The sequence below is a fragment of the Balaenoptera musculus genome, chromosome 6 (assembly GCF_009873245.2).
Source record: "Balaenoptera musculus isolate JJ_BM4_2016_0621 chromosome 6, mBalMus1.pri.v3, whole genome shotgun sequence".
Taxonomy (NCBI): Eukaryota; Metazoa; Chordata; class Mammalia; order Artiodactyla; family Balaenopteridae; genus Balaenoptera; species Balaenoptera musculus.
Window position 1 is genome coordinate 85,214,246 of NC_045790.1, and position 23,093 is coordinate 85,237,338.

Below are 23,093 nucleotides of genomic sequence, written 5' to 3' on the forward strand. Positions count from 1 at the left end.
CCACGTGGGATTTTAAACTGCGTTTGTTTAGAATTACAGATTGATGCTTGCCACCACTGCCTCTCGAACACATTTCAGAAAGAATAATAAAAGCTCTAGCAGCCTGGTTTATTTTCCCATCCACCCCAACATAACTACTGGAGAGGAATCATCATGGTGAAGTGGAAATATTACAAACTCAGAGTCAACAGAACTGGACTGAATGCGGCTTTACCACTTATTACATGCATGACTTCAGACAAGGCACTTGACTTTCCTGAGCCTCAGTAAAATGGGGTTGATATTAGAAGCTCCCTCAGAGCCAGGACTCTTCTGAAGATTGAAAAGATAATGAAGGAGCTTATAAATGAGAGCTTTTTTTTTTTTACTCTACAGTTGACATGTTATTTATTTATTTATTTATTTTAACATCTTTATTGGAGTATAATTGCTTTACAGTGGTGTGTTAGTTTCTGCTTTATAACAAAGGGAGGAGATATGGGGATATATGTATATGTATAGCTGATTCACTTTGTTATAAATGAGAGCTTTTGAAATAGGGTGAAGTGCGGCAATGCTCTGACTTGTGTTGAAGCTTATATAATCAAGATCCATAGTCCCAGGTCTTAAAGGGCTGGTGGTGAGAGCAACTCTCTCCCTCTTCCCCAATTCCCACTCCCATCAGTCGCTGTCACTTTGCTCTGCCAGCAGCTCACTGGCTCATGCTTGAGGACAGGTTTGTCCTGAAACAGAAAACGCATCAGAGTGCCTAGGCTGAGGCCAGGGGCGGGCTCACCCTCAGCACTGCTCGGCTTGGGGCGTGTTAATTTCCAAGCGGAGGAGTCCAGTGGGCAGTTAGATTTAGAAACAGGGAGCTCAGTAAGCTTAAAAGTCAACAGTGAGGACTCGAACCAAGGAAATAATCCCCAGTAGAAAATAAGCCTTTTGCATTAGTATACCTGTATAGTATTCTTTACAAAAGAAGGAAACAATTAGAGGCCACCCAAACATCCTGTAATAGAGGATTAAGTACACTGAAAAAAAATCACTTGGTGATACTATATACAATTTTAATGGTTATATTTATAGATACTTTAGGCAATTCAGAAACTATCTAGGTTGTAGTGCCTAATAACAAAGCAAAATGAAAAACTAAATATACAGTTTGATCTCAGCTATGTAAAAAAAAAATTGTAAAAAAAAATTTCACATGAAATACACCAACGTGTTAACAGTGAGTGTCTCTGGATTGTGAGTTTAAGGTGATTTCGATTCTCTGAATAATTTTCTATAATTTTAGATCTCTAGTCATGGCCATATTTTGTAGGCAGAAAGGGTGGTTTTGCTAGAACAGTGGCTGGGGTTTTATGAGGGGCATTATCTTAGAGTTTGCCTGGCCCGGGTCAGCCCCTCAGGCTGTTACCTTCCAGTGTTATCAGAAGGTCGCTAGCAAATGAAGGTGGCTAGTCGAGCCAGCAAATGAAGTTGGCTAGTCGAGAGGTATTTTATCATGGCTAAAGGGAAAGGCAATAAATCACCCCTGCCCACAGCAGAAATCACCTCCCCAGTGAGGGAAAGCTTGGGCTCCTCGGCCTGAACAGTGCTGAACAAAACACAGGCAACTTCTGGCTCTTGGCATTTCCCTTTTCATGCATTATGCTGACCCTCCTTGTCACATGTAATTAATCAGATTTCCACTTACCGAATAGTATCACAATCCAGGTCTGCGTCCCCGTGTTTACTCCCAAGTCACATCTGTGTCTTTCACAGGCATTCTTCTGGCTCACTTCCATCGCTGATTATTCATATCCATTGTGTGTGAATTTTATTTCTAAACTCTTAAAAAACACTTTAGCATCATCCTAATATACTAATAATGGCATACGTTCATTTCCACAACTGGAAAATAACTTTTGAAAAGGTGCAGAGACTGGTTTGTTGGATTGTTTTTTAAACACTCCCATGAATGCACCTAGTTGTGTGTTTTTAAAGTAATCATTCTGGGGGGCAAATACTATTGTCATTGCCAAAAGCATTCTTGAGTTTGTCCCTCTAGCTTGATCATCTGCCAAATTGTCCAAATTCAAAAATCATTTTTGACAGTTTCCAAATTACTAATTGACACTCAGAGGGCATAGAAGATGTCCTGAAAAATCTACAAGAGACTCTGGAGGCAAGATCCACAGAGGAGACCCAGAGATTACTTGTGCTGGGTTGTGACAGTTTCCCTGGAACGAGTGTCCACTTGGAAGAGTAAGACAATCAGGATCCACAAGCCCCAGAAAGTCAGCCGAAATATCACTTGGTAACTTAGAGGCAAATCTCATTATCACTCAGAGCTTGACGTAACCCCAGCTTCAGGAGAAACTAGAAGTCGCCGACTCCTGGGTTCACTTCTAGTGTATAGCAAATGAAATTCTTCTATGGCCCGTAAGACGGTTTTTATCACCCTCAATCCCATAGTTCCAGAAAGTTAAGAGGAAGAAGGCTAGGATTTGATGGGTACCATTTGATGAGCACCTACCATAGACAAGATATAATAAGATATATGTATTTGTCAAATATGTAATATTTTAATTTTCATAGCAACCATCAAAAATATATTAACACCCATATTTTACAGAAGAGATAGAGATGAGTAGTTTGTCAAAGGTTATTTTTAGAAAATGGTTGTGCTAGAATTTGAATCCAGTTTTCTACAGCCCAAACTTGCTCTACTGCCCCATAAAGTAGAATTCTCACAAGATTTATTCTTGCTCTTTGGGAAAGGGCTTTATTTTCCATTTTGGGAATCTGAGAATTAGTGCATCATACAAAGGAAATTTGTCAGAATAAAATTGGTCCCTCTGGTTCTGCAGGGAGTTACAGGCCTGCAGCACCAGATAGATAGTCCAATGTTAATAGGGTGACCTTTATGAGATGCTTGGAAAGCAAGGATGTACTCTTCCCAAGTGCAGATTTCTACTTGACACTTTAAGAAAAATGCAGACAGCAACAGTAATAATAATAAGAGCTTACATTTATTGAGGGTTTTCTCTGCACCAGGCCCTGTGCCTAGACCTGCACCTGCAATGGTGGTTAAATGTGGGCTTTCCTCAGCCAGAAATATACCTTCCCAAGGGACAAAGTATCAAATGTGTCTCTTGAGGGGTTACTTAAGAACAATATTTAATTATGGAAAATAGCACTTTAAATATTTTATATATATGTATGTTTTATATGTATATGGAAAATAGCACTGTAAATATTTTATATATGTGTGTGTTTTATATGTATATGGAAAATAGCACTGTAAATATTTTATATATATGAATTTGTTTACATAAGTATATATATAATTGGAGACTGGGGCATATGCCTCTCTCAAGACAGTGTTAAGGAATCACTAACAGTTTCTCCAGGAACATTTAACTGCTCTTTAATTTAGCTAGTTATGCTCTGAGAAGTGAATGAAAGCTGTTGGAAGGAGAGTGCAAATTATACAGATTCAGTCCACTTGTAGTGATAAGCATAATGGATCTGGCAATAATGAGTGCAAATTGCATGAAAATGTAAATGAATTAGAAAATGATGCAGAATTAGGCTATGAAGGTGAAGATTTCTCTTTGTTTCTGTGGGTTGTTTTCTTTTTGTGAGCTAAGGCTAATGTTTACCCAAAGCATCGTGGCTCCCACCCATTCCTTTCTCATATTGGCAGCATTTAGCATCGATACGTATATACATATACTTGTGGGCCATATAAACAGCACACGACACAGATAAGCAGTAATAGTTTATCACTTTTCTGTCATTCTAGATTTAACAGTGAAGAATCTCCTCTAATTTTAAGGGACTTCACTTCCATAAAGTTTCTCTTGTGTTTTCTGGGGTGTAATTCTTCTACGCAGTCTACATTTTCTGTTCTCTGTGACCCTGATGCTACATTCTTTCCTCAGGCAAATGTCTTATTGATGGTACTTAGGGTTTTGCTTAAACAGGGAGGCCAGGGTAGCCCTGGGAGTGTGAAATAAGTGTATTCACAGTTCTTGTGTCTCACTGTGACTCTATTAGACCACCCCTTAAGAGTCTTAATTTAAGTAAATCTATGATTCTGGATAAACCATGCTAGTGAGAAAAAAGTTACTATATACACTGTCAAGAAACAGAGGCCTGTTGATTCTAATATTAACAAAGTACAATGATTTTCCAAATTATTTTTATTATAACTTCAATGACTTCTATTTTTATAGTTCCATAGATTGTACAAAATACTTTTGCATATGTGATGTCACTTTGCCACCACATGAGTTAGTTATTGTTATGCTCATTTTGCTAGTGAAAAAATTTAAACTCAGGAATGTTATAATTTATTTGTCATCACAGAAACATTAAGAGTCAGAGCCAGAAGTACAACTTGGATTTTTTTTTTTTAACATCTTTATTGCAGTATAATTGCTTTCCAATGGTGTGTTAGTTTCTGCTTTATAACAAAGTGAATCAGTTATACATATACATATGTTCCCATATCTCCTCCCTCTTGCATCTCCCTCCCTCCCACACTCCCCATCCCACCCCCCTAGGTGGTCACAAAGCACCGAGCTGATCTCCCTGTGCTATGCGGCTGCTTCCCACAAGCTAGCTGTTTTACATTTGGTAGTGTATATATGTCCATGCCACTCTCTCACTTCGTCCCAGCTTACCCTTCCCCCTCCCCATATCCTCAAGTTCATTCTCTAGTAGGTCTGCGTCTTTATTCCCATCTTGCCCCTAGATTCTTCATGACCATTTTTTTTTTCTCTTAGATTCCATATATATGTGTTAGCATACGGTATTTCTTTTTCTCTTTCTGACTTACTTCACTCTGTATGACAGACTCTAGGTCCATCCACCTCACTACAAATAACTCAATTTCGTTTCTTTATATGGCTGAGTAATATTCCATTGTATATATGTGCCACATCTTCTTTATCCATTCATCTGTCAATGGACACTAAGGTTGCTTCCACGTCCTGCCTATTGTAAATAGAGCTGCAGTGAACATTATGGTACATGACACTTTTTGAATTATGGTTTTCTCAGGGTATATGCCCAGTAGTGGGATTGCTGGGTCGTATGGTAATTCTATTTTTAGTTATTTAAGGAACCTCCATACTGTTCTCCATAGTGGCTGTATCAATTTACATTCCCACCAACAGTGCAAGCGTGTTCCCTTTTCTCCACACCCTCTCCAGCATTTATTGTTTCTGGATTTTTTGATGATGGCCATTCTGACTGGTGTGAGATGATATCTCATTGTAGTTTTGATTTGCATTTCTCTAATGATTAATGATGTTGAGCATCCTTTCATGTGTTTGTTGGCAATCTGTATATCTTCTTTGGAGAAATGTCTATTTAGGTCTTCTGCCCATTTTTGGATTGGGTTGTTTGTTTTTTTGATATTGAGCTGCATAAGCTGCTTATAAATTTTGGAGATTAATCCTTTGTCAGTTGCTTCATTTGCAAATATTTTCTCCCATTCTGAAGGTTGTCTTTTAGTCTTGTTTATGGTTTCCTTTGCTGTGCAAAAGCTTTTAAGTTTCATTAGGTCCCATTTGTTTATTTTTGTTTTTATTTCCATTTCTCTAGGAGCTGGGTCAAAAAGGATCTTGCTGTGATTTATGTCATAGAGTGTTCTGCCTATGTTTTCCTCTAAGAGTTTAATAGTGTCTGGCCTTACATTTAGGTCTTTAATCCATTTTGAGTTTATTTTTGTGTATGGTGTTAGGGAGTGTTCTAATTTCATACTTTTACATGTACCTGTCCAGTTTTCCCAGCACCACTTATTGAAGAGGCTGTCTTTTCTCCACTGTATATGCTTGCCTCCTTTATCAAAGATAAGGTGACCATATGTGCGTGGGTTTATCTCTGGGCTTTCTATCCTGTTCCATTGATCTATATTTCTGTTTTTGTGCCAGTACCATACTGTCTTGATTACTGTAGCTTTGTAGTATAGTCTGAAGTCAGGGCGCCTGATTCCTCCAGCTCCATGTTTCGTTCTCAAGATTGCTTTGGCTATTTGGGGTCTTTTGTGTTTCCATACAAATTGTGAAATTTTTTGTTCTAGTTCTGTGAAAAATGCCTGTGGTAGTTTGATAGGGATTGCATTGAATCCGTAGATTGCTTTGGGTAGTAGAGTCATTTTCACAATGTTGATTCTTCCAATCCAAGAACATGGTATATCTCTCCATCTATTTGTATTATCTTTAATTTCTTTCATCAGTGTCTTATAATTTTCTGCATACAGGTCTTTTGTCTCCTTAGGTAGGTTTATTCCTAGGTATTTTATTCTTTTTGTTGCAGTGGTAAATGGGAGTGTTTTCTTAATTTCACTTTCCGATTTTTCATCATTAGTGTATAGGAATGCAAGAGATTTCTGTGCATTAATTTTGTATCCTGCTACTTTACCAAATTCATTAATTAGCTCTAGTAGTTTTCTGGTAGCATCTTTAGGATTCTCTATGTGTAGTATCATGTCATCTGCAAACAGTGACAGCTTTACTTCTTTTCCGATTTGGATTCCTTTTATTTCTTTTTCTTCTCTGATTGCTGTGGCTAAAACTTCCAAAACTATGTTGAATAATAGTGGTGAGAGTGGGCAACCTTGTCTTGTTCCTGATCTTAGTGGAAGGTATATTTTTGAGTTGGATAAACTAGGGCTTGAATTCTGACTTCCACATTTACTGGCTATATGAAATTGTGCAAGTTATTTAATCTTTTGGAGTCTCGATTTTCTTGTAAGTAAAATGGGGGGATATTTACTTTAGTGTTGTGATAAATGAGTTACATGTGAAGCACTGGTATGGAGTATATGTTCAATAAAGAGAAGGTATGGTTATTATTCTAGAGAGTTTCCCAAATCTTTTTATGCTCAAGTAACACTCTTTGAGAAGCATTCTTTGGAGACTGTGTGTGTGTCTGGCAGGGTGGGGGGGGAGTGGATGTCATTATTTCTGTAGCTTTTTGTTTGGGGTCTGCTTTGGAATTATGCTTTTTCATTAATTCAAGAAGAAATACATGTATAGTCTCTGTTTTATTACTACTTCCAATAAATGCCTTGACATGATTTCAGAAAAACTCTTAAAACAGTACCTCACAGAAATATATTGCTTAATGTAGCACATTTTATAATAGAGAAAATGGCTCTATGCCAGTGAGTTCTGGCTCTCTCCTGGTCCCCTTCCAAATGGGAAGAAACAGCTTAGCCTGTGAGCAAGTCCTTGAGCAGAAGAGATGAAAATCAGAAGGCTGTCACCTCATTCTGGGCCTCCTGCCTATTAGAAAAGGCTCCAGAGAGCACTGACTAATGTCAGGAGATAATATATTGGAATATGCCAGTGCACTCATATCCTATATATATCACCTTTCCCTAGTTCCGCTGAGACACTCATTATTTTGAGAATGGTTGGATTATTATGAAAGAGAAACTGTTAAATTTTTATCTTCCAAATTTGGCTTTTGCAGTCCAATGCAGAGAAACAGTTGTGAAAGGTGAAGCTATTGATGTGTAAGACCCAAGCTCTTTGAGAGGAGAAAAGCATTTCAAAAATCCAAAGGGAAATCCCGGAAGGAGCAGTGCCTAAAGTTAATCTGCCCACAGTAGAAATGAAGAAGAGGATAGATGACCAGTCATAAGTCCCCACCCTAGGGGATAAAGGGAGGGCAGGGCTGGGGGAAACCCACAGAGTGAAGAGAGGAGAGAGACTGGGGAGGAGGCCAGTGGACTCCATGTTTTGGAGCGTCCTCATGGAGGGGTGGGGTCAACCTGACGAAACGCCCATTGTCTGCCGGAGTGAGACTTTCCATGGCCACAACCATGAGGCTGCAGGGCGTGAGTCTCACTGGCAGACTTTCCATCACAGTTTGATGGCTGCTGCTGAGGTGCTGTGTTAGTGCCCTTATTATGTCTATGAGGGCTCCCTACAGAAATGGCCTTCGACCCTCTGGCAGGAGTGATGCTGTCTGCCTTGACACTTCACCTGACCCATCTAGAGTAAGTTGTGTGGCTAATCCTCCACTTCACAGCACAGGACACTCAACAGCAGCCCCTGAACAAAAGAATGGGGTCCTGAATGTACCACTGGGCGTGCTGGCCTCAAGCCCCAACATCTGGACCTAAGAGGTTGAACAGAAAAGGCTTTATTTTTCCCAATGGGAAAAATAGCCAGACATACTGCCAGTTTTTTTTATATATATATACAAATTATAGCCATAACTCTCTGTGAAAAATAAACATGATATACTTTGTAAGAATGATATATGTCCTGTTTTTCACATGAAAGTTGGGCACTTTATTAGTTTATGAGTAAGTAGTAGGAAAACTATTGAACAGCAGAGACTGTGTTTAATAAGAGGCAGCCGAGTCTTCAGTGGGAGGAAAAGCAGAGATAATAAAAGGTGAGTTATTTGATTTTCCATTCCAGAAATCATTTTGAGACAAATGCTGCTTGCAAGGAGATCATCCTTCCTATTTAACTTGTAGCATGTTACTTAGAAAGTTTGCTGGACTTGGCTGTATGGATCTTTCAGCTTCAAAGTACCTTCATAGGTATTATTCCGTTTACTCCTTTTTACCCTCATGAAGGAGGAAAACAGATATTAGTAAATCCTATTTTACAAAGAACAAAGTAGGGTTTGTAGGGTAGGGAAATTGAGAAACAAAGGAACTAAGTGATCTTGGGAAAAGCTATTGCCATGGATCCCTTTTGACACTGACAAGGTGGTGTTGACAATCATTTGGTAAATGCATGTATGAAGAAAATGTATATTGTTCTGAAATGAATGTTTTCAAATCTTCTGGGAGTGTTGCCGAATCTGAATTTCTCCAGGAAATCGTATATACTATTCCCATGCAATTTAGGGACTTTGGAAGGGGAACAGCAGCTTTGATTTTATAATAATACTGTTAGTTCCTCATTTTTTTTTTTTTTTACTGGGTTTTGGATATTTTATTTTATTTTATTTTTTTAACATCTTTATTGGAATATAATTGCTTTACAATGGTGTGTTAGTTTCTGCTTTATAACAAAGTGAATCAGTTATACATATACATATGTTCCCATATCTCTTCCCTCTTGCATCTCCCTCCCTCCCACCCTCCCTCTCCCACCCCTCTAGGTGGTCACAAAGCACAGAGCTGATCTCCCTGTGCTATGCGGTTGCTTCCCACTAGCTATCTATTTTACGTTTGGTACTGTATATATGTCCATGCCACTCTCTCACTTTGTCACATCTTACCCTTCCCCCTCCCCATATCCTCAAGTCCATTCTCTAGTAGGTCTGTGTCTTTATTCTCATCTTGCCACTATGTTCTTCATGACCTTTTTTTTTCCCTTAGATTCCATATATATGTGTTAGCATACTGTATTTGTTTTTCTCTTTCTGACTTACTTTACTCTGTATGATAGACTCTAACTCCATCCACCTCACTACAAATAACTCCATTTTGTTTCTTTCTTTTTTTTTTTTTTAAATAACTTTATTTATTTATTTTTGGCTGTGTTGGGTCTTCGTTTCTGTGCAAGGGCTTTCTCTAGTTGTGGCGAGCGGGGGCCACTCTTCATCGCGGTGCGCGGGCCTCTCACTGTTGCGGCCTCTCTTGTTGCAGAGCACAGGCTCCATATGCGCAGGCTCAGTAGTTGTGGCTCATGGGCCTAGCTGCTCCGTGGCATGTGGGATCTTCCCAGACCAGGGCTCGAACCCGTGTCCCCTGCATTGGCAGGCAGATTCTCAACCACTGCGCCACCAGGGAAGCCCCATTTCATTTCTTTTTATGGCTGAGTAATATTCCATTGTATATATGTGCCACATCTTCTTTATCCATTCATCCGATGATGGACATTTAGGTTGCTTCCATGTCCTGGCTATTGTAAATAGTGCTGCAATGAACATTTTGGTACATGACTCTTTTTGAATTATGGTTTTTTTAAGGGACTTCAGGTGGAATTTGAAGGGCTCTTCCTGCCCAAATCAAAGCTATTTTGGTAAATAATTCTTCACTAATACTTCCCAGCAGTAGTCACTGCATCAATTCTTTATGTCTTAGAATATTTTATCTTCACCTTCCTTGGCATAGACACGTAGGATTTAAATAACTTTATATTTGTCTGATTTGCAAATGCTGGAAACTTGGAAGGATGTTGGTGCCAAAAGGCAACGAAAGCCAGAATCCCTCTGGAGACCTTTACATACTCTCTGCCACAAGAGACTGATGAATGAAGAAGGTAGGACACTTGTCAGGACAAACATCTCTGATTTGGGAGTGATAGTTTTCGTTAGTAGATTCATTCCTCCAATATTAACCCTGCTGTTTATCACAGGGTGTAATTATGGTGATGTTGGTAGAGGTCAATGGCAGTGTGAAAACTAGACTGAAAAGGATTTTAATGGCTGATGTGGGTTTTGTGACACATATAAGCCTAAGTTAAAAAAAAAAAAGCACCCATTGCATCTCATCAAGATCTATGGAAAAGGTAAGGAAGGTATTATTATCTCTATTTTATGAATGAAGAAACTGTGGCTCAGGAAGGTAAAATGACCTGCTCAATGCCATATACTCAACCATCCATATCTCTCCCTGCTGCAGAAAATGTAACATTGGATTCAACGTGAGAATTCCCCAAGAGATAGTAGAAGGTTTTGGTAATACTTAGCTGTAACTCAGTTTCATTGCATGATTATGCGGGAGGCAACACTTGAGGCTTACTTTACTTGCTGGGGCAATGGAGTCTCCAGTGATCTTTTGGGTTGTGAGTGTAAGTAGGAAGGAACCTCAAACTCAAGGTTAAAGACCACTGTTGTAATCTAACCTTAACAGTAAGTGGCCTGGGAAGGAGACCTCAGCTGGTGCATTTTAACATCAGCACAAACACCCGGAACAGACACAGTGAATCAGCTGAGGTCCAAGAGAAATGGGGCTCACTTACCTCTGCAATCTCTGAGAGGTGAGAGAAAAATGGACTCAGCAGGATTTCAGGCAAAATTAAGCAAAGGAAGTCCTCAGGTCTTTGGTTCATTTTACGTCCCTCACTTACCCGAGCTGCCAAAACACTTCTTTTGCAAACTCTACTGAAATGATTTCTGCTGCATTTGCCATTATAGTGACTCCCTTTGATTTTAGGAGAGACTCTAAACCTGAAGTTGGCAAACACTGGGCCATGGGCCATATCTAGCCCACTGCCTACCATTGTAAATGCAGTTTTATTGGAACACGATCACCCCCATTTGTTTGAACATTGTCTATGGTTGCTTCTGTACTGCAAATGCAGAGTTGAGTAGCGCAACAGAGACCATATGGCACACAAAATAAAAAATATTTACTCTCTGGCTCTTTACAGAAAATGTTTTCTGATCTTTGTCCTGGACTATTAATGGCAAAATGCTTTAATCTTGATGCCGGCTCTAATTAGTTAGGAGTTACTGCCTAGACTACTGTGTTGTTGAAGACTTTGAGATTATGTCGCTGATCAATGAGAAAGAGTGCTGAGCTCAATTAGCAATGTCTGCTATAGACACAGAAGTCAGGATTGGTGGCACTTGTGCCAAGTATTATTTGTCATTCCCTACTGCAAGCTTTCGTTTCCCCACACTGCTGTGATACCACCCCAAGCCAAGAGATTCCCTGATGCCTTGAGGACTGTCCTTAATAGAAGGCAGAGCAGATGACTTTAAATATAAGGCAAACCCAGCACCTTCCTGAATACATTAATTAAAATAACCAGTCATAGATATGACTTGAATGCCATAACTTTGCTCTGTGCTTTACAAATGCTTAGTTGTCCCTACAAATCTGGTGGAAGGTAGATATTTGTCTTTATTTTGTGGCTGAGGAAATTAAGATACAGGGAGATTCAGTAACATTTAGTGTTGAAGCCAAATATGGTCCAAAATCGTAATTTCATATATCTGTTAGGTTGAGTTAAATTTGAAAGAGATCACAATATCATGATCAGCCCTTCCTGCTGCATAAAATTCAACAACTAGAAATTAGAGCTGTATTTCTAAGAGAAATATCCCTAATATCTAAGAGGCTTAAGCTATAGAGCATTTACACTTTGACGTGTAATACCTCAGTAAGACCACATTACCTCTTAAAAAAAACAACTGTAACTTTGAACATTGTATAAAGGGAATAGGAAGTTGTTTATTGGTGTTTTTTGCTTGCTTGTTTGTTTAGCAAAGAAAGTGAAGTAATGCTGGAGCATGAGGTGTTCTTAAGGGAAGCCAGAATATTCAGAGATCTAATGTTCACAAAGGGCTGTTTGAGTCATAGCTGGAGTCCAATGGGTAGGTATGAGATAAATTATCTCTGGCTAGTGTTTTAGTCAATGTTTTGATTGCAAGTAGTGGAGACTTTTCAGAGCTAATTTACGTGAAGGGGTATTCGTATGTTTTCTCATGGAATTTAAGGGCAGAAAAGTATAGCTGGTCTTCAAAAGGACCTTGATCTACTGGATTCTCTCTCTCTCTCTTTCTCTCTCTCTCATTCTTCCCTCCCAAATCCCCCCACACCCTACCCCCCACCACTGCCTGCTTCATTCTTCATTTTCTCTGTGTTTGTGGTAGAAAAATAACTGTCTCAGATAGGGACAGCATTACCTTTCAGACTTTATCATGGATCCAGTGTGGGGAATTAGATGCTAGGTCAGGACCTTAATTCTCAAAACATGACCAAAGATGAAAGGACCAGCAACTTATTTAAGGCAAAGTTTCAAATAGTCCCGAAGAGGGGACAATTTCTATGGAACCTGAAGAGAGACTAAAATTATATACATGCATATATATATACATATATATGTATATATATACACACACACATATATTTGAAAAAACAACTTTCTGAACCTCAACATTTTGAAAGTGAGTTCAGTGGTTCAGTGTCTTGGGGTTGGTGAGGGAATGAGGATGAGTGTGGCAAGGTGCAACCTTTTCACAGATCCATCTTATCAGATCCTGTTGGCTCTTCTTGATTAGGAGGTAGAAATTTCATTCATTACCAATCCTTGGAGACACTAGGAATGAGGCTTCTCAGGGTTAGTTTCCCTTGCTAGATCAAAGCTTCTTCAAGACTCAAGAATCTGCTTCTAATTATTCTCTTTCTGCTTCACACCATTCTGGGATTCAAGGGCAACATCGTAATAGCTGTTATATCAGCCGTTAAGTCAAGTTCCCCAGGATGAACAATATTAAAGAGAAAAAAAAGAAGGCAGACTCACCCATGACTTGTTCATTCAAACATTTCTACTTTTTGTTTCAAGCTTCTTTTGCACAGTCTTCTCCTGGCATCTCCTAATTCAACCAGTGATCAACCACACCACTGTCATTTTCTCTCCTTTTCACCCTCATTCTTTCTATCCTCAACATGTACAATGAAATATTGAAATCTGGCAAGATAATTACAAATAATATTTATAGATATTCAAGAAAATAAGACCACACATAAATTTAATTGCTTAAGGAAAGAAAGAAATTGAAGAAAAACTTCTATGATTATGGAAAAAATTCTAAAATTTACATGATATACTTCTAAAAAAGTATTTATAGACTGTTTAACTTGTGAGTTCTCTCAAATTATGAAGCAACAAATAATTCCCATCATATATAAACTGTTTCATATGTGAAATAGATGGAAAATTTTATTTAATCCATAACAATATTACAAAAACAAAGCAGATTGCAACAATGAAAAAAATTATAGATTAAACTTCCTCTGACTGCAGAGACCAAAATTCTTAATAAAATACTAGAAGGTTGAATTCAGCAGTGTATTTGAAGTCCATCCATAATTAATAGGATTCATGTGATAATTTCAAGAATGATTTAGTATCAGGCAATCTATTTATATAATAATTTGAATAAATAGGTTCAATTAGAATAAATACATTTGAGACTATATATATTATAATTTTAATGCAATCCAAAAATGCGTTTGATAACACACAGCATCCATTCTCATAAAACAGTCCCAAAAGCTAGAATAGGAGTATTTATTAATATAATAAAGATTTATATGAAACCGATAATCAAAATTTTACTTTATATGAAACACTGAAGACCGTACAAGAAACTATATAACATGCTTGGGTTTACAGAGGGGAGCGAAACAGACATCAGCCCTTCTCCATATCACAGTGCAGCACTCCAGTAGAGCATATACAAGAAGTGGGGGATTATACAATTTTCATTTTGCATATGTACCATTTTCATTATGAGAAGTACTATAAACAAAATTAGCAGGATGATAGGATAAAGTTCATGGGAGGTTTGTAGGATGCTACATAGAGATTTGGTCAGAGATTCTCGCTGAAGAGGTTACATTTACACTAAGATTGGAAGGATGGGAAAGCAGGTCTATTTACTACTATTTTTTTTTATGATGTCCATTAACCATAGCTCTTGAATTTAAGGGAAGAAATAGATTTAAAAGTTATAACCCTTTAAAGGAAGAGATAAAATCATTATTACTTGTAGATAATATGGCTATATATGCACAGATATAGGAAGAAAATTACCTAATTATTAGCATCAATAAATATAATTCAGTGAAGTAATCAGACATAAAATAAGCGTTTTGAAAAAAACTGGCTTTCCTATATACCAAAAATAAGCAATTAGAAGATTAATGGGGATAAAGTTTCTCATTATCAATGGTGATACAAATCAGAAAATATTTAGTAATTATTTTTACGAAAAAAGTGTATATGAAGAAAACTATAAATCTTTACATGAAGGTATACAGAAATACTTGAATTAGTGGGGAGTTATACCTATTTCAGAAGAGAAGACAAAGTATCTTAAATGTATCATTTCTCCCGTAATTTATAGACTTACGGTCATTCTAATTAAATGTAATTGTTTATAACATGAAAAATAATTCAAAAATCAAGATTAAAAATATGGGTAAAAAGGGAAGAACTTACTCTACCCATTATTAAAGTGTATTGTAAAATTATAGCGGTTACAATAGTGTGGGGTTTGTGTGAGAATTACCTGCCTCATCAATGGAACAGTAGAGTTAGTCCTGAAAGAAATCTCACTGTAGATAAAAATGTAATATATTATATGGTAAATATTATAAAACAATGAAGAACAAATTATTCAACAAAAGGTATTGAAAACAGTTTGATTTTAACTTCATACTATATAGATTTAAGTATCTAAAAATAAAACCCAAAACAATTAGATGTTTTTATATATAAGTATTGAACTGATATTGAGATATAAAACTACATATTATGTACAAAAACAGTAGAAAATATTAACTATATAGAGTTATGTGCTTAAAGTAAACAAATGTAAAATACTCTTGGCAAATTGGGAAAAGATTTTTAGGAAATAATACAGATATATTTTTTAAATCCCTACATCTGTGAAGCCCAGAAAAAGAACAGGACGATAACAAGCAATAGACAAAATGTGCAAGGAAGATGAACAGACGTTCTAAAAGATACTACATGCCCAGAAAAAGCTTATCATTATTAATAATTCAGGAGTACATATTAAAATAATAGCATGCCCTTTTCACTTATCAGTTAATACATGCATACTTTTTAAAGGTTTAAACTAAATGCAGTGGCAGATATAATTTAAAAAGTATTCTAATATCCTGTTGTAGAAATGAAAATTAGTATGACCTTTCTGCAACATAATTTGGTCATATGAATTAAGATTTTTTAAAAAGTTCATATCTTTTGGTCTAATAATTACAGTTCTAGAAAACTTAGAATAAGTTAATCAAAGATGGTAACAATGATTTAGGTACATGGATGCTAGTTATAGCATTATTTATAACCAGAAAATCTTGAAAACAACTAAAATGTGCAACAATAGAGGATTGATTAGATACTATATATGAGAAGTGTTTCTCATAAATTAAATGTATTTTTGAATAATAATTACATGAATAACATTCATGAAATTTTAAGTATGAAGGAAGATAAAACAGTGTACAATATCACCAAATTTTGAAAAAACATAGTGTGTGTGTGTATGGATATAGATATTATGTGTGCATACGAAAAATAAAAATATTAAACAACAATTATTTCCAGATAATAAGATTATGAATATTTTTGCTTTGTTATATTCTTCTGCACTTTCTAATTATTTAAATCTTTACCGTGTATTTTTTGATGTTCAGGCAAGTCATCCAGTAACAAATAACATTAAAAATAAAAATGGGGCTTCCCTGGTGGCGCAGTCGTTGAGAATCTGCCTGCCAATGCAGGGGACACGGGTTTGAACCCTGGTCTGGGAAGATCCCACGTGCCGCGGAGCAACTAGGCCCGTGAGCCACAATTACTGAGCCTGCGGGTCTGGAGCCTGTGCTCCGCAACAAGAGAGGCCACGATAGTGAGAGGCCCGCGCACCGCGATGAAGAGTGGCCCCCACTTGCCGCAACTAGAGAAAGCCCTCGCACAGAAACGAAGACCCAACACAGCCATAAATAAATAAATAAATAAATAAATAAAAATTAAAAAATAAATAATAAGAATGGATAACAATAAAGATTTTGCAACAGCAGTCATTTTATTTGTAGGCTCAAATGAGTATTCCATGTGTACATGATGAAATTTAAGAGGAAATAGAGGAATCAGAAGTTTTTATTGCTAATTTTATTAACCATAACACTTGAGCTAAGCAAGTTTACAATCACAAATCCTAGTAAAAACTGAGTAAATATTTACAAACCTTTTGTAAAGACAATTTCTCACATTTTTTTGACAGAATGGGGTTATGCTAGATTTTCAAAAAGCATATTATAAATGAATTAATATTTAAAAATACCAACCAGCTTACTATGAATTTCACAATGTTATTACAAGAAATCGATGCAATGCCCTTCAGTTTTGATGCCATCAGTACAACAGAAGTTCTTTCAGGATTACCCTCCCTCCTTTTTCTGTGTATGTAAATTATCGAAGTCTTGCCCCTGGGTTAGTGATATTTCCTTCTGAAACACAGACAGAAAAATCCTTAATTCTGGTGAGTAGTCTTCCACTGCAGTCTGTTCTTCTGCTGTTTTAACAAGGAACTGCATTTTCAGGGTTGAGTCTTTTCCATTAGCAGTAAGAATGTATGTTTCTAATCCTCTGTAGGAAAAAAAAAGAAGGAAGGGAAGGGAAGGAAAGGGAAGGAAAGGGAGGAAAAGAAGGAGGGGAGGAGGGAGGGAGGGAGGGAGGGAAGGAGGAATCCCTAACATGTCATGATGCCTAGCATGAAATTCCTTTGAATGCAATTGAAAGCAAAAATCTGAAATTGATTTCTTATGGTATAGCTCTTAGAATTTTTTGTTTGTGTTTTGTTTTTTGTTTTTAACCCTAATGTCTTGGTCTGAGCTTTCCCCAAGTTGCTCGAAGATTCGGGGAATGGACCTGAGGCACCTGAAGCTGAGAAATGTGCTCATATTTGATTTCTGACATGTCTCTAGGAGAAGGGAGGATGCATTTACCTTTAAAGTTTAAACTAGCTTCACCACTCATAGGCATTCTCTTTGCCCTGGAACACTCTTGTCATCATATAGAAAATAAATATTATAGATTCTCTATGTCAATTCTGGAATGAATGGATAATTAGAGATTTATATGAATATTTATCATTCAAATTTAACCTTGTCAAAGAGTAGCTCTCAGTTTTCATTCTGAAATAGTTTAAAAAATGAATATAATTTAAAACAAGGCTTAATAATTTACAAATTTCTTCCACATCTCATATCAATTCATTTTCTTACTGAACAAGTGGAGTAGGTAAAGTTGTATCATGATGATCATTCTCATTTTATGGAAGAGAAAAGAGAGGTTCATTGCATTGCTCAAAGTCACATAGTCAAAACCTACAAGAAAGTATTCAAATCCAGGCCTTCTGACACTTTCCACTGTACAACATTGTTTATTTATTGGACACCAAAACATCCAAATGTAATTGCCCAGGTAGAAAATATCCGCTGTGGCTCCTTTTGTAACTCACTAATACTTCTTGTAGAAGAAGAAGAAATCCTTGACTGTACCAAATCCCTGGATACCACATCACAAATCAGTAATTTTTAAGAAAAAGCTTAATTTATTCCAAGTATTTATGTTGATGCCAATTTGCATTTTTGTGACTCATTTCACAAACCATGTCATCCCTTTGAATCTGGAAAGCCTAAGAAGAATATTTATGAAAAGCATTTAGCTGCATGGAATCAAGGGAACGGCCCAGTCCCTGGATAACTGCAGGATTCAATTCTGCAGAACTGTTACTGGTAGTAGACTCTGACCTTTAATTCACTGTTCCTAAATAGAGTCCCAAAATGGGAATATAAATATAAAAAATAAGTTCCAAGGTACTATAGAAAACTAAGGTTGATGGGGGAATATAATACAAGAATATGAGAGAAATTTCCACCAAGACAGAGCAGGATTGAGAAACAACCTATTAAGTCTTCACCTCTTGAAAGAGACCCAATCTAAGAAGTTAAGAAGAAACTTTGTACTTCTTCCTTCTGTCTCCTGAACTAGAGAACCAGCAGCTAGGCCAATGAGTCAGAAAACTTGCCATTGTCCCTGATTATAGGTGCTTCTCTGTGAGATGGCTAAAATACTATACCTCATTGTTGTATATTTACTTAGAAAAAGTAAAAAGTGAGAGATGTAAGAACTTTAATTGCAGTAAGTGCTTTGAAAGGGATTTTTAAATTCTAAATTTTAAATTCTTTCAGTTCAGAATCAGAAAGAATGAAGCAGTTGGGATAGGATATTTCATATAAATAGAGCAAAGATGCACCAGAAGATGGAAGAAACTGCTGGAAAATTTGACTTGGAATGCAAACTATGCCACATTGGGCCCTCTAGTTGAGGATAAATCTGGTTAGCAGGTTTGTTGTTTTTTTGAGAAGCGGGGCTAAAAACAACCAGTTTATCAAGTCTGGATAGACTTTACCTAGTTGGAAGATAAAGAGACAGAAACAAAACTAAATAAATAGAGGCTGTAGTAAATTAATACAAAACAAGGGGAAAGAAATTTTATTCTGAAGGGTCAAGGATAAGTTTGTCTGAGGCTATAATTAACTGTAGGATTCAGAAGAATATTTCATAAAACCCGTCTTCTTCATTAGAAAGCAAGAAAGCATAATCCCTAAGAGACAGAGTACTATAAAGAAAGCTGTAAAGAAGCTATAAGTGATAAAGAAATCATAAGGTCAGCACAAAAGAAAACAGAACAAGATATAAAGGAATATGGATAATAAGAATTTGGAGGCAACAAAAATTCAATAACAGCACTAAAAATATGCTTCTGGTCATGGCGGACCAGATTGCTTGGATCAGTCTTCTTGCTGAGAACAACTAGAAAAGCTAGATGAAATATAAACAATATTTGTTTGAAGGCATTAGAGAGCTCCTGAAATAGGTATTTTCAGGAAACAGGATCTGGGAAAGAAGCAAATTGCTTTTCTCATCAAGAAACTTGCTGATTCTGAAAGTGTTAGTCTAGAGGTTGAGAAATTGATCAGAGTTTCTGGCAGATTAACAGGGCTGGTGGTGTGGAAAATGAAGTTCAGAGTCCACCCAAGCTGGGAGGACCTGGTCCACATTCTTGACTTTCAGGAAGGATCATGAAAAGCTACAATCTAGGAATAAGAATAAATCAGAGAGAGAAAGAGAGCAGCCTTCTATATTGGGATCAGCGAACTTTTTTTTTTCAGGGCCAGATGATAAATATTTTAGACTTTGGGGGCCATACAGTCTCTGCTGTAACTCCTCAACTCTGCTGTTGTAGCATGAAAGCAAACAGAAACAATATGTAAATGAATGGGCATGACTCTGTGTTCCAATAACATTGTATTTACAAAAACAGGCATAGAGCTCTGTTCTTCATTAACACCTGGAATCATGGAGTAAATACTGGCCACGATGCCAGGATCAAACAAGCAGCTGGAGTTGGACATCTGCTTCCTGAGTGGGAGGAGAAGACAAGGGAGGTTTCAGGTAACCTCTGTAGCAGTGTGGGATTACTCCTTGTGTAGTAGGCAGAATAATGCCCTGGCCACAGAGGTCCTGGTTCTAATCCTCAGAACCTATGAATATGCTTTTTTACTGGCAAAGGGGAATTAAGTTTGCAGATGGAATTGAGATTGCTAACCAGCTGACCTGAAGATAAGGAGAGTACCTTGAATCACTCAGATGGGTCCGGTGTAATCACAAGGGTCTTTCAAAGTAGAAAAGGAAGGCAGAAGTCAAAGTCAGAGAAGGAAATGTGACTATGGAAGCAGAAATTGGGATTGTGCAATGTGAGAAAGACTTGACTGACCATTCTGGCTTTGAATATGGAAGGAGACCACGAGGCAAGGAATGCTGGCGGCCTCCAGAAGTTGGAAGATGCAAGAAAATGGATCCTCTCTTAGGTCCTCCCAAAAGGAATGCGGCCTTGATTTTACCCAGTGAGATTTACCCATTTCAGATTTCTGACCTCCAGATTTATGAAAGAACAAATGTGTGTTGTTTTAAGCCACTAAGTTTGTGGCAATTTGTTACAGCAACAATAAGAAATGAATACACTTCTCATACCTGGGAGTGGGGCTGACAATGCAAGTCGGGTGCAAGGAGCCCCATGTATCAGGAGGAGGAATGCAGAGATGGAGAAGGAGGCTGAGACCAGCATAGCTCACTTCCTTTGCAACTGAATTATGCAAACTAACAAGGTGTCCGTTCTCCAAGCTCTATATTCTAGGAATTAAGATCAGGAACAATTACTCAGCTAGTCATAATCCTTCATAATTTAATGTTTCTTTAAAGTGAGCAAGTCCATAATTAACACAGTTATTTATTTATCTAGCTCCAGTTATTTCCACCCTGCTGTTTGTTTGATTAGAACACAACTGATCAGATTGTGACTTATAAAATTCACAAATCAATATTGCTTCTATAAGAAAGTCTATATGTGTGACCTGAAGCTGGGTAAGTATTATTACATATAAGTTCATAAAGGGGCAATAGTGGCAGGATTTTACCTTTGTAGGCACCAGATGGTGACTGAAGGACAAAAGGGAGAAACATGAAGGTTACCTTGTAAAACTCCTTCGATTAAGAAAAAAGGATATTAACATGGGATGCATCCTCTCTAGCTTTTGATCAAGGCATAAAGACAGTAGATAGTACGTTCCAAGGTGACTGGTTTTATAGAACTAAACAACTCACATATATTGAGACTATAAGAGGGGAATGTTATTGAAGGCTGCAGAAAATTTTGTGAAAATTTCTTTGTATAGACCTGATACTTAACTCAACCAAAGGGGTGGGGGTGCATGGGAGGACTGTATTTCCCTCGCCTCAGGTCTAAGGAAGGGGAAGATTCGTTCCTGCATTTTGACACTGTGGATGTCTGATCCATGCGTGAGAATACCAAAGAAAGATGATGTCTGAAGCTACTTTCTTGTAGTGGGAGGCAGAATAGAGGCTGCGTCTGGAAAGCAATGCATTTCCCTTCAATAGTAGGCCAGAGGTACCGAGATCCTGAGGAAAAGGATGGACTCGTGTCCATCATAAGAATGTTGGCCTGGGATCATTTAAAAAGACATTCTGCCCAAAAGGGTGTCTGCCAGAGTACAAGATGGATCTCTGCAGATAGAAGTTGAGGGTGAACCACTGGGTACAGAAGTTGAAGGGTATTTGTGATGGCCAGCTGATGGAGAGCCCCTGCCAGGTCAAGAGGATTGTGGTCAGGAAGGTCCAGCAGGAAGTCATCAACAGATCAGAAAAGTACCCCAAGAGCTGGAGTCATTTTTGAACATCTGCCAGGTCCAGTGAAGGCTTTGTGACCCCCACACGTCACCCCCTGACTGCTTCTTTTGCCTCTCACTGCTCTGAACCCAGAGGGCCAGGAAAGGAGTAGTAGCTGCCCCTTAAATCTGGTGAGAGAGTCTTCAGAGGGACACTCAGAGGGCCCGATATGGCTAGAGGCTATGGTAATTGGCCTGAAGCAGAATAGAGGGAAAGGGAGAGGATAAAAGGCTAGCCCAGAGTTGGAGCTGTACATTTGAAGGTCATGGGACATAGCTGAGTGCATGGGACTGTGCAAGATTCCCCAGGGAACCTTCTCCCTCCCCCCAAAATAGGAATATGGAGAATGAATCTGTGAGAAACACCACCAATTAAATGGTGGGAAGTAGAGGGGATTGTTTTAAATACTAAGAACGGCTCCTCATCAAGCCTTTTTGGACAAAGGCCCCCATTTATGACACCTCTTCCTGACATCAAGGCTTCTGTCTGTGATATAAGAGGTGGTGGGTAAAAGGTCACCTAGGAATTAAATCTGTAAGCTTGATGTTTGTTCAGTCTGTAGAACTAATGAATGGAGCCATTTAGTCAGAGATGTAAAGGGGAATAGAGCTACTATGAAATGAACTTAGGGTTATTTATTAGACCTTTGAATCACACTCATATTTCCTCTTATATATGAATAGTAATACTGCTAGTAGTGTCTTCTAGATTGCAAGGAAATGATAATAACTTTTGTAGCAATAACTACGATTTACTGGGCTACACTTTTCCAGGCCCTAACTAGGCCTTTTTTGCACAATGTTGTTAATCTTCCCTGGAACAAAGAAGGGAAAATGTATTGGCCAAGGACACAAATTAGGTCATGGCAGAGAATTCTTATTTCCCATGCATAGCATCAGTGGATGATTTGTTCCAGCCTGTTAATTATTTAAATAGTTATTATCTATGTTTGTCCTTCTTTGAAGTGAAAACTGCTGATCTAAGCTTATCTGCATAACGTCTTGTAGCAATACAGAGATTGTGTATGGGATCGTTTTTAGCAGAGAAGAAAGAGGAGGGTGAGTGTTACTATGGGCTAGGCAGCATACCAGTCATTTTCACATACATTATCTCATTTAATTATGACCACAAACTTGTAAAATAGGTATCGTACCTTTTTTTTTTTTTTAATAAATGCAAAGACCAATATCCCTAAGTTAATCAGTGGCAGGGCTCAGAATATGATCCCAGTGTCTGATTCCAGACCTTAGAGTGTAGAATTAGGCCCTGTATTCTTTCCATGATAACATTCTGAAAGTGCTTTATATGTCATATCTCATTTTATTTCTCCACATACCCATGAAG